Source organism: Xenopus laevis, chromosome 5S (assembly GCF_017654675.1).
Source record: "Xenopus laevis strain J_2021 chromosome 5S, Xenopus_laevis_v10.1, whole genome shotgun sequence".
Lineage (NCBI taxonomy): Eukaryota > Metazoa > Chordata > Amphibia > Anura > Pipidae > Xenopus > Xenopus laevis.
Genome location: NC_054380.1, coordinates 4,327,897 through 4,340,926, shown reverse-complemented (window position 1 = coordinate 4,340,926; position 13,030 = coordinate 4,327,897). Strand labels below are relative to the sequence as shown.

The 13,030-nt window shown below is 39.1% G+C and overlaps 1 protein-coding gene across 1 annotated transcript in view; it reads left to right on the top strand.

The window, feature by feature from the left end:
• Nucleotides 1–13,030, top strand: part of LOC108717374 (ADP-ribose glycohydrolase MACROD2) — a 1,335,613-nt gene that overhangs the window by 608,426 nt on the left and 714,157 nt on the right. The gene's annotated exons all lie outside the window — the stretch shown is intronic.

The window sequence follows — 13,030 nt, the reverse complement described above, 5'->3', positions numbered from 1 at the left end:
TTCATTTGCATCTTCATACCTTAAGTCTACTAGAGAATCATATAATCATTAAATAAACCCAATAGACTGGTTCTGTTTCCAATAAGGATTAATTAGATCTTAGTTTAGAACAAGTACAAACTACTGTTGTATTATTACAAAGAAAAAGGAAATCCTTTTTAAAAGTTTGGATTATTTGGATAAAATAGGAGACTGTCCTTCCATAATTCTGAGGTTTCTGAATAATGGGTTTCCAGATTGATCCCATACCTGTAAATGGTAAAAAGAATAAATCTGCCTTCCCCATACACCTAACTGACCATGTCCCCATTCCATTCAATTTCCACCAATTTAACAGGAAACCCTTCTTCTCTTGAACTGGACCCCTGACGAGTCTCCTGCCTGTCCCCCTTGTTGGCGGGTCTTGTGCAGAACATTATTTGAGGCTAGAAATGTATCTGCTGTATTACTTCCTCACTGAGCATGAAAAGAAATGTATAATTCTCACCTAATAAATCATCACATTCCTCCACCTTCTGCCAGAAAATCACATTCTTCTCTGATAATTATTGTGTCTGTTCACAAAGGGGAAATAAAAGCTGTAATCTTGCCAAACTGTTGGCTGGAGACATTGCGTATTGCTAACATATCTTTATCTACGTTTCCATGATTTGCCAAATAGACTTTTCTCTTATTTTCTCATTTGTTTTCATTTTCTGTAAAGCAAAGCAACTGATTCCTGACATGGAAGGAAAAGCGATGTCGGGAGAAATTCTGTGCAATGGAAAAAAACCCCCCAAAAAACATGTACACCTGGTGTTTTGTGATTATGATCAGCACATTCATTGTTATGGACATCTTTATGGCCAGTTGCTTTAAATCCATCATGTCCTCATTGTTTTAGAAGCTTGTAATCCTTAGAGATCTTCAATTCACTTTATATTAGTGGATCGTTTGGGCAATTAAGGCCAAAAATCAACATTCTATGAAATGTAACATGTACAAGATTGTATTATTTTTCATTATTCTTGTTTATTTATATAGGGTTGACATATTCCACAGCACAGTGATGTAACTAGGCAGGCCCCACTCATCACCCACAACTTCACCCCTGCCAACCTAGAAGTGAACTTTGAATAGGTGGGGGGTCCAGAACAAGGGACATGGGAAGCAAGAGGGACTGTGGGTGCTCTGGGATAGGGATTTCATGCTGTGTTGCGTTGCTGTGTTGTGGCAAAATCTACTCTCTGCTAGTTACACAATTGCCAAGGCCCTTAAAGGAAAGGTTCATCAAGCTTCATCAGACAGGTCTATATAAATACACCAGTGAACCCTCAAAGTAATGCAGCTCTGAGTCAAAAGAAACACCACATTTATTTCCTTCTATTGTGTACACATGGGCTTCTCTATCAGATTTCCTTCTCTGAGCTTAAACCTCCAGGGCTTGGGCTTGAGCATGCTCAGTTTGCTCCTCTCTCCCCCTCCCTCCTCCGCTTCCTGCTGTGATCTGAGCCCAGAGCTATGAGTGAGCAGGAAGAGACTCAGGCAGGAAGTGATGTCACACCAAGCTAATATGGCAGCTATCCTAAACAAGCAAAAAAGAAAACTGCTTTGGAATGCTTTATGGAAATGTATTCTACAAAATAAATGTAGTGTTCTAGGATAATCTATTGTCAGTAAATTGCCTTGGTAACTTTACTTCTCCTTAAACAATAATTATTCATTAGTGATGGGCGAATCTGTGCCATGCTTTGCCGATTTTACAGCAAAATTTGCGTGATGGCGAAAAATTTGCAAAACGTCAATGGGCGTCAAAATAATTTTGACGCAAGCCAATTTTTTTCAGACGCGGTGGATTTTCTGTGAATTCGTGCCTGGGACAAGGCGCTTCAAGGCAGTAATACAAAGCACAGATATTGTTATTTTTTTAAAAATTCTGTTAAGATTATAGTACAGTTGACAGCAACCAATCAGCAGGTAGCATTTTATTGGCCACCTGTTTAAATGCAATCAAGCTATTGGTCGCTGTAGGTTAATGCACTGGTGCAAATGCTGTGCCGTTTATTTCATATGGAGGTAAGACCTGTATTTATTATTGAAGGCCAATGAGGTAACTACTATGGCAAAGGGTAAATATCAAACTGGAGAAAAATCTTGGAGGGAGCCTTGTAAAAAAAGGAATAAGATAATCAGAAAACAGGCTAAAGGTCAGGGGAGGCACTGGCCAAGCAAAGTTTCAGGAAGGCACTGGGTCAGGGCAGGAGGCAAGTAATAATATAATAAATTATGTATCTGAATAAAACCTGCCAGCAAGGAGAATAATGAGGCCAAGAATTTTGCAATATGCGCCCCTCCTACACATGCTTGGTTATTTGCACTCTAGAGACCACATGAAACTGACAGGAGTAAAAATATATATCATCGTCCTGCTAGTCTTCCACCCATTCCTCCAGTTCTAATATTCAATAGGTGCAAATATACTGGCAGGGTTGGACTGGGGTGCCCTTGGCCTACCGGGGCTGCTGCCCTAGGGCCCCCCTCCGGACCCCCCTACAGTGCTGGCTTGTGTGGCACATCTGCACGTAGCGCTGCGGTTGTGCGCATGCACAAAGTTTTTTTTCAGCAACTTCCAACAAAGGGGGTCGCGGCATTAAGAGTCACATGTGGGTGCAGACCTGTGCACGGTGGGGCCCACAAAAGCCGGGGGCCCACCGGGTTTTTTCCCGGTGCCCCGCCGGCCCAGTCCAACCCTGTATACTGGGGTATCTGGGGAAACCAATGCTGCAAAAAATGTTGACCAGGCTCCCATCTCACATAGAGATCAGGTCAAATTCCTTTCCAAGATCTTTCAGACATGGAGCAAGTGCAGCAGTTCTACAAAAAATGTAGGATTCATATTCTGGGATAATATCTCACTGCTATACTGTTTCCAACACAGATTACTCTAATTTTTCCAGCCAAAATGAATCCATTTATTTTGTTTTCTTGTCCACGTGTCTGGATCAGATGGAGTGTTACTGGGGGGATTCAGAAATAGAACTTGATGGACTGATTTCTCTTTTAAACTCTATTGTGTGACTAGGGGAAAAATACATCTGTGCAAATGTCATCTTAATCTTTTCTCTGTATATATATGTTCAGCCTTTAATGATTTATTGATGAATTGTTATTGTTAGTATCGCTTGTAATAACATACCAATAGGGTAACCCTCCAGGTACCTTACTATATTATATGTATTATATGGAATATTGTGATCCTTACTCCCACAAAGCATGTCTATTAGTTAGCTCTGACACCCATGAGCTATATAAAGGTACTCACCCCGCAACATTCTGCCTTAATGTGTTGAAGAAAGTTCCCCAAGGCTTCTTTATATTTAATAGGAGATTAACATAAAATAAGAGTAATGTAGAACATGAAAGTAATTACATTAGTAAATGACATTTTGTGTGCCAAGTTTTGTTACACGGCAGAGAAAGAGACACTCTTTACTGGGTTGTCTCTTTAGACTCCATGGCTGCAAATCAGAAATCTTTAGCCACTGACCTTTATTGCTAAACGTAAATCAGTCAAGATCTAAGGTCATCCAAATGCATCTGTTTGTTTCTGTTTGTGGGCAGATTGTATATGATTCAGTCATTTTGGATCTATGCTATAATGTGACGCAAAGCTGTAGCCTAGACCTAAATTTATAAATATAATGGCGAGCCGACCTTTATTATGAGCTGTATTATTCTCCATAAACTAAACCTTAGCAGCTCCCCAACTAGAGTAAGTGTTGTGTAGAATGAAGTCCAGGGTCCTGGTCGCAGTTCATGCTTCTGCCTATAACAGACGCCTCTTGCTTTGGAAGGAGCCCTGCACTACTTGGATGCCACCATGTCTTCTAGTGAGAGGATCAAGAGGAAAGTTTTGGGCAGGCAAGGGAACCAAACCTGTACTGGAAGGACAGGGAACAAGAAGAGTAGGTGAGGGACAGGCCAAGGTCAATACAAATCTAGGAGGACAGTACAAAATCAGAAGACAGGAATGTAGTCAAGGTCACAGGCTGGGGTCAAAACCAACAGTAGCGAGATCTGAGAGAATGATCAAAGATTAGGCAGTTCATGCAGCAGAACAGTAAGGGTCAGGTACAGGCAGTAGTCAATAACAGGATCAGACAAGATAAACACCCAGGAACTATGGAACATAGACCTATGTCTAGGCAATGAGTTGTAGGTGGAGGCACCTTTAAATATTTGAATTTCACGATCAGAGGAAGCAACTGCTGAAGGGAGCCACAGGACCACAGGTACCCTTACAGTAAGAAATAGTACAGTTCTTGTAGGTGTCTATATAGAAAGCCTCTGCTAAGCAGTATGGCAACTCACATGTATAAAAGCAAATCCATGGATAAGGAATAATCTAGAAAAACCTGGTGAGATACCACCTCTTACTTTCCTGGAATGCAGTTATCTGATGTACTGTGAGGAATAAAGGGATGCCAATACAATATAATATACATTTCATTGAAGGGTTTTGGAGGCATTTTTATCAAAAATTATATATATATTTTTTTATTTTTTTTTTTATTTGAATGAACTCGAAAACGTACCCAACTGGACAATGTGCTTACTTATGAAAAAACTAAAAAATATAATAAATTAATAAAAATAAATATAGTATATAAAAAAAAATTCAATGCAGCAAATTTATGTTCTGCTCGTTATTTTCAATAGGTCTACCAATAAATGCCAATAAAATTTGAAAAATTTCAAAAGCTAGAATGGAAAAAAATCCCTGAACTCCTATTGCCGTTAACATGAATTTTTATATGGCAAAGTTTCTTGCACTTGATCTCTAGAAGTCAAATTTTGAAAACTCTAATTTACATTTGTGAGTTATAGTGCATAACACTTGAATCCTACACATTTTAATGTAGATAAGTAATGTAATGTAGATAGATGTCATGTCGCCCTTTATGTAAAACTTTATATTCACCATCTGCCAGTGAACATTATTTGATGTCCTTTTTACTTGTTTAACTTGTAGTCATTGATAACAACCTTCTAACATGTTTCCTTAATTTCCGAGATTATAATAAACTTGGCTATACAAGAAATACTTTGTACTGGTGGTTAGACAGGTACAAAGAAAGATGAGGCACCCATGGGAAGAGAGAGATTTAAGAGAGAGTTAATCCTGCATGGAGGTTCTGATGTAGGTACTTTGAGTAATATCTGCCATAGGAAAGCTCCATTGGGCAAAAAACTGCATTATTTATATATGGAAAAATATTCTGCAAAGTAGCACTATGGACATAGGGGTATGTCACCTCTCCAGGTAGAGCACTGCCGCTTTCTCAGATTGGCCCTTGGAGGTACAAAATCTCCAACTTGGCACCAGTGGTTCTTAAATTTATCTCAATGATTTCTTGAAAAACAAATAGATTTGAAAGACACTTCTCTTAGTACACAAGCGTAGCTTAAATATATTTCCCAAGTCTATCATGCACAGAGAGTTTATTCTTTCTAATCACATAAAGTAGAGGTATATGACCGCTTCTATTTAAGGTTTTCAGACAAGTTAATGTCACCGGCAAATGTCCACTTCAGTTGGAGTTGGTGACTTCAACCTTTCTATGATGCCTATACACTCTGAAGTCCCTTCTTTGGCAGGTGTTATCTACAGCACTAACCCCACACTGTTCTCCTCAATGGAGCAATCCTACAGCATGCTATACTAGGTACTATATAAAGTATTCTCTATATCTTGGGGTCTATGCTTCTCCTTCCCTTGAGACCTTCTGCCCCAGGATCTCCAGAAAAATTCATAGAGTGTAATCCAGAGGGGACGGCGATGGCTACTTCTCCTTTGTTATGCCAAGAATTAGCTATAAAACCCCTGTGTCAGTTGGAATACATCCCTCCCACAGGGCATAAGTTGCACTGTATTAGCTCTTTTATTTCCCCTGGAGGCTCTTACACTCGAAAAAATCAAAAGTTGACCTACAGATGTATATTGGGTGATTTCTACTTTCTATCATGCTTGCAATTTGTATTGGTGCAGGGGCTTTCAACATTCTGCTACATATATTATATTTAATGTTACATAGCCCGTGTTATTTATGCATTTTGTTCTTTTAAAGTTCCAATCCATCTAATACCTCAAGGGTTCCCCTATGCCCCTAATGATCGGTTTCCATGCGCCATCACATATTGCTAAGAGACGGAGCACTGCTTGGCTCGTACCCGGAGGGAAAAATATCAGTCAGAAAATGGAAGTAGCAATGTCAATTTAACAGTGTAATGCTAAGCACAATTGACACTTTTTCACATGACGAGCAATAGTATTCATACCAGAAGAATGAATGAATCAATTAATTGAGCCAGCTACTAATATTTAAATATTGCATTCAATATGCATTGATTTAACCTTTACTTGATTGCTCATGAAAGGGGCGGGGGACTTGCAAAAATGCATCGGAGCAATGATTTAGAGCTGATGTCTTTTATGACCTTTTCTTGAGTTTCACATGGCAGTGAAAGTAATGGAAACAATCACACTTTCTTTGTAGAAGCTAAATACATTTTAAAAAAAAGAGAGAAATAAAAGCCAATTTTAGATCTCTCGGATAGGCTGGATACAGTAAACCATCTGAGAAAGCCACAATATTTCTTTGCTATGGGCTTTCCAGAACTCTTAGTGTAGTACGTTAAATCAAAGCTGTACAATATTTCGCTATTTTCTTTTAGCCTGCAGGGAATGTATTGGATGAAAGGAAAGTTATCACTTAGAAACATATACATTACACATTTCACTGGTGGCATGAGGTTAGAATTACCAACAACCACCTTGAATAAAGAATGCCATAAAAAAAGATTGTTTGCATGGCTGCTTTGAAATATATGGAGCCCTACCTTGGGAAAAACTTGATATGGGTTCCTTGTTAAAAGGGGCTGTTGGCATCCCGAAAATGAAGGACAGTACTTTGGCAGTGTGCCTTCTAAAGGACATTCTTCTGAAAGAGGAGGGAACAGCTCCATATGTAGCAGGAAAGCCATTCACATGAAGGTCATGAAAAAAAAGAAAAATAAGAAAATAATCCCTTCTTGTTAGTGTTCTTTAGATTAATTCTCTCCTTGGTGCTCTATCATGGTGGGCTCAGACTTTAGGGATGTTATCTATGTCGTTGGCTAAACATTGTCCTTGCATTGGATTCCCCTTTATTCCAGCGACTTGTGCTTTGGGTAAATACATCAAAAAAAGAATTTCCATTAATCCCAGTGTTGTCCAAGAACAAAGACTATTGAAGGGTAGAGTCAGGTATTCTGGTACAACGGATCCCTTTTAAGTTGAACTGGATTCAGTCTACGCTTGTTAAATGCAAAAGTACTACAAGCAACATATACAGGTACATGATATTTACAAATCACTACAATTAGAGGTTCTGCTGGTGGCACCAGGGATGCTTTTTATCTGACATTTTTTGAGACTGAGTATAAAACAGTACCGGCACAATCGGGCATTTCCAAGTCATGTATCATGGTAGATATCTGGGGTGATTTCAGCCAGCTTTCAGCTGTGTGAAAGTGTACTGTGTGCCTTTAAGTAACAAGTTTCCACATTTGGAGCCTTAGTTTGTCTATGTGACCTTAGCCTATGGTAAAGAAACCACAAAACACAGAACATTTTTAAATAGAATACTGGTGGAATGATCAGTGAAACTTCTAAGTTGCTAAAAGAAGAGACATATCAGTCAGTATAATAAAAGATGCCAAGTTTACTGCACCTGGGGTCCAGATCTGACCCAGTTGTTGAGGTCCTCCATACTCAGACGGCGCAAACCCCTCCCTATACACACACACATACAATATTTTGTTGGCCACTGCAATTGGGTGGAGGCCAGGGGTGGGACACCTTTATTGCAAGTAAGGAGCAGGTCTGGGTCACGGCCAAGGGCCAAGGACCACCACGTTTTTTTCCAGGGCCTGAAGATTATTCCGACCCTTCAAATTTACCCAGTGTTGTACATCTGTGGGTCATTAGACATAAGGTCTAATGACCCACAGATGTACAACACTCCCTGCTGATTGGATTAGGGCCCTCTGATCCCATATTTATTCAGTAACTCTTGTTTGTTAAATTATTGTAATACCCCTGCTTTATATATATATATATATATATATATATAATATATTGTGCTCGCAATAACTTATGATCCCTTCCATCCAAATTTTGGTGAACATAAGTTTCGTAAACCTATATTGTGCATCAGTTGGTTCCGCCATATGGTATTGCTCAGCTTCCTTCTGCTGCTGCCCCGTCTTAATTTTTTAAACAAATACTAATACCACTAAGGAAACCAAAGTGCAACAACATATGAAGATGCATGCATTTTTGTATTAGTTGTTATCATTTAATAGTGACCTTTGTCAAATGTGCCAAAATGCTCAAAATCAGCCCACGTGCTAATGACCTAAGAAGGTAAAATAAAAAATGACTACCGAGCTAGTATTGGGGTATTAAGCCCTTTCGACGTTGTGTCCCTTTCATATGTAGAAAAACGCTTTCCCTTTGACATGATAAATTTGGAGATTCTATTCCCTTTTTTGCAAGATGTGGCAGAACGTTTTTAGGAAAGTGTTTTATAATTATGGATATTCGGCTCATCTAATAGCCACTTCCCATTGTATTTGAGTGCTCCTTCAATTTGCCTAATAGGTAAAGTTGCATATGAAAGTTTAAAAGCCCTTGGTATGACCATTGATGTCTGCACATTAAGAGAAAATACGCTCACCCACACGCTCATCACTTTGCTGCAGATCTGTAGAATTGTGCTCAGAAGAATGAGGCTTCAACAATCCTTTGCTCTCTGGCCTTTTTAAAACATTTATAACCCTTTATTCATCTTTCCGGCTCCATTACTGCTCACAGACATCCAGCCTTTCTGTGTAAAGTAGGACACAGCTGTCTGTCCGTTTAGACATGGTTTGAGGTCAGGAGTCGGAGAGAAACAGGATGGTTTTCCTACAGAAAAAATCTATTTTTTTGTATGGCGTAAACATCAGAATGTGATAATTGTTAATTGTTTAACTGATAATTGTTTTTTTTTACTTGTTTTGAGGTTTATAGTACAGGAACATGATCCGTCTTCCGGGAACCCATCTCCCATAGGGGCAAATTCACTAAAGGACGAAGTGCCTAATGCTAGTGTTTTTTTTTTTTTATGGGTGATAGGCTGAAAAAGTTCGAAATTTTTTTGGGGCTACCCTCCTTCCCCCCTACATTTCCTAACTCATGGCAACATAACTATACAGTGGGCACATGTGTAGGGCAAAATAAACATTTTATTTGATGTTTTGAAGGTTTCCCAGGCTTGTGTAGTGCTGCTACATATTCCTTCATTGTAAATTCATTTTGGCGCCGTATGCAAATTTAGCATCGCTAGCGTAACTTCGCTTTGCCTGGCGAATTAACAACTTCGGATTTTAGTGAATTTGCATACCCCTGGTGAAAATTCGCCTGCCGAAGTGCGGTGAAGGGGACGCTGGCGCAACTACGAATCTTAGTGAATTTGCCCCATAGACTCTATTTTAATCAAATTATTTTAATTTTTGAAAATGATTTCCTTTTTCTCTGTAATAAAAAGTTGGATCCCAACTAAGATATAATGAATCCTTATAGGAAGCAAACCTACTACTACTACTGGGTTTAATTCGTTTTGAAATGATTATTAGCAGACTTAAGGTATGGAGATCCGAAATGCTGAAAGATCGCCCCTGTCGCCCCTTTTCTTAGAATGAAGATAGTTATCTACTAGCTTGGGGTTTATTACACCAATAAAGGATAAAGAGTAGAGGAAGTGAAAAGTAAAACAAAATTAGAATAATGCTTGAATAAATAAGAATAGCACAGTCATTCTGCTGTTTGGTTGCCAGGGTCAATGGCCCCTAAGAATTTGAAAGTATTTTCAGCTCTATGTTGGAAACAGCTGGAATAATTCCACTTTCCTGAACCCACCTTTGACTGCCCTGATTCCCTACCTAACTCCATGGTCATTCCTCCTCTACTAATGCCAGGAGAATTTCTCTTCTGCCGAACCTGTTCATTTCTCACAAATATTAAGAGCTTCAACCTGTAGAGAGAAGCCTTTTTGATGAATAGGATATTAACAGTGGAAGGATCTTCCGCCTGTGATCCAAACGACTTGTAGAAAACCAGGTACACTGTAGCACACCACACACTTGTAGATTTAGTGCATCAAAGTTGGTTTATTGGCCCCAAATAGTAGATATATAGAAGGCAAAGTTTCGGACCCCACTGGGCCCTTTCTCAAGATCCTGTTCATTCCTAACCCAGTCAAAGCTAGTGATGGGCGAATTTATTCGCCAGGCGCAAATTTGCGCGATTCGCCGCCAGCGAATAAATTCGCGAAACGCCCGTGAAAATTCGCGGAAAAAAACGGGCGCCGGCGTAAAAAAAATGGAAGCCATTTCGGCGCAAATTCGCCCATCACTAGTCAAAGCTCCTTCCCTTACATTTCACTACATTCAGAACCCCATTCTGATATTGTGTTGTAATTTGCCCACCGTATTCACTGAATTTATTGATCATCATAATACAGTACCAGCTAGTTACACCCCATGTACACTCATATTATAACAAACAATAAATGCACGGCTTATAGAAAAAAAGAGTAGAACAGAGCAAGCATGACATCTCTTATATATAAATATATGTATATATTAAAGGGATTCTTTATCGTGTAGTTTTTAGTTCTAAATTATACTGTTTAAAATAAAATTACAAATAATTTAATATACTATACTGTACAACATTTTATTTCTGAACCTAAAAAGTGTATGTTTTTAGCTGTAATATTGGTGTGTAGGCAGTTGTGCCTGATCCTGAACTTTCACGAAAGAGCATCACTTCACAATGGAACTGCTTTTAGAGAAGTGATTGTTTCACCTACTCAGTTGTAAGTAAAGGAGTCACAATGGAACATGGATTTTTACTATTGAATGCTATTGAACTATCTACCCGGGAGCTGTTATCTTGAGTCAGGGAGCTGCTACCTTGTTACTTTCCAATTGTTCTGATGATAAGTTGCTGGAGGGAATGGGAGTGGGTGATATCACTTCAACTTGCAGTGCAGCAGTAAAGAGTGACTGTAGTTAATCAGATCACAAGTCACACGACTGGGGGCACCTGGGAAACTGACAATATGTCTATACCCATGTCAGATTTCAAAATTAAATATAAAAAAATCTGTGTGCTCTATGGAAAAATGGATTTCCGTGTAGTAATCTGCTGGAGCAGCACTATTAACTGTTTTTTTAAAAAAAACTTGCTTGTCCACAACAGAATCCCTTTAACACAGATAAATAATCTAAACCAAAAATGCTCAGAATCACCCCCATTCATGTGCTGTTTCAAATACTACAACTTTTGGGCGATCCCTTACGATTCGCCTTTACAATGAAGCAACTGTTTTCACTAGTTCTTTAGAAGAATTGAGTTTCCCCAATCTCTGAAACTTAAAACCTTTTCGGTTCACTACTAACTTTTCTAAATGCATATTTTTCATGTTTTTCCATGATTAAAACCTTCTCTGTGTCTGGGCATAGTTAATAGCCCTTTGCACATTGTGTAGGGTATCTAGCGCACCAGGAGAGTTGTGTAACCACAGCTCATGTACCTGGATAAAAAAATGAAGGCAAAGAATATTACATGTCATATTTGTCTCTCTTGTAGAAATTGGGTCTCCTCCGTCTGTGTGGCCTGGAATCCACATCCCTGACTATCAGTTCCATATGCCATTTTTTATACATATATATATATATATTAGTCATCTATACAGGCACAGATGTGAGCAAAATCAAAGCCACACATAAAATGTGCCGAACACAATTGTGTCAATCCAGTTAAAGGCTTGTGCGGCAGAAGCTCTACTGACAGTGTCCCTTTGAACTCTAATAAAAAACCCCCAGAAGCCGTCACAGAAACCCACATTACGTCCAAGGCCTCTCTTGCAGTTTACACAAGATAATGGTCTCTTTGTCCAAATGAAAGCGCTAAACAAGTTTTCTTATGAGGCATTCATTGGCAGAGAGCCTTGACATATGATTCTTCAACCTTTCGTATTCCTTTTGAACCTAATGGTTATGTTCATGTACCAAACAAATGGAAGGAGAAAAAAGTATAATCTAATCTCAGAAACATGCTCTAACGCGTTGACAATTTAAAGGGTCATTTATGAATGCATCTGCATGTGCTACAATGACCACAAATGTTTTGCTTATTGACTTTATTCATGAAACGTACTTGTATCCAAACACACTCCATGACCTACAATATCGTTGTGCTAATCCAAATGCTCCTACTGATGTTGCATTGGGGAATCCTGGAGCTACCGCAACCCTGAACAAAGGGAATTCCAGGGTTCCCACAGCAAGCTGTTTCCAATAGGTGCAGCAGATTTAAGTCAAAATCCCAGTAAACAAACCAATGCCATACTGTCCTATTAGCATAATTTTCATTCCCTTAAGTGTTTTAGGAACATGTTGCGTACCACAAGGGTGCTGCCATGTCCAACAGATGCTTTTTCAGTTATTGCTTTGCTAAACAAAGTCTCAGATAATCTTTTAAACTGGCCAAACACTTGAAGATCTGCTCATTTGACAATGTCCCAAAGAAGCAGGTCTTTCCCCAAAGTGCCCATCTTGTGGTGGACGATATCAAGTTGATCCGATTGTTGGACCAATGACAGGAATCCAGGCGATCAGATAAACTGGTTCTTGCTCGTCGTGCTCGTTCCAGTGGGATTTTTAAACCTGTCCAATCAATATCTGCCATATTTTTAGCCAGATATCAATCAAGGAAGCCCATCAGTGGGACCCATATCTGGGCTAATCTGATTTGGTCTGTCAGAAGCTATTATTGGGACATGTAGGGTCACCTAAAGTAACAGGAAAGCTACTTATCTGATGGAAATTAATTTTTAGTGAACATGATGTATAGCGGTAAACACCCAGCTTTATTTTTCTCATAGCATGAAATTCCAAA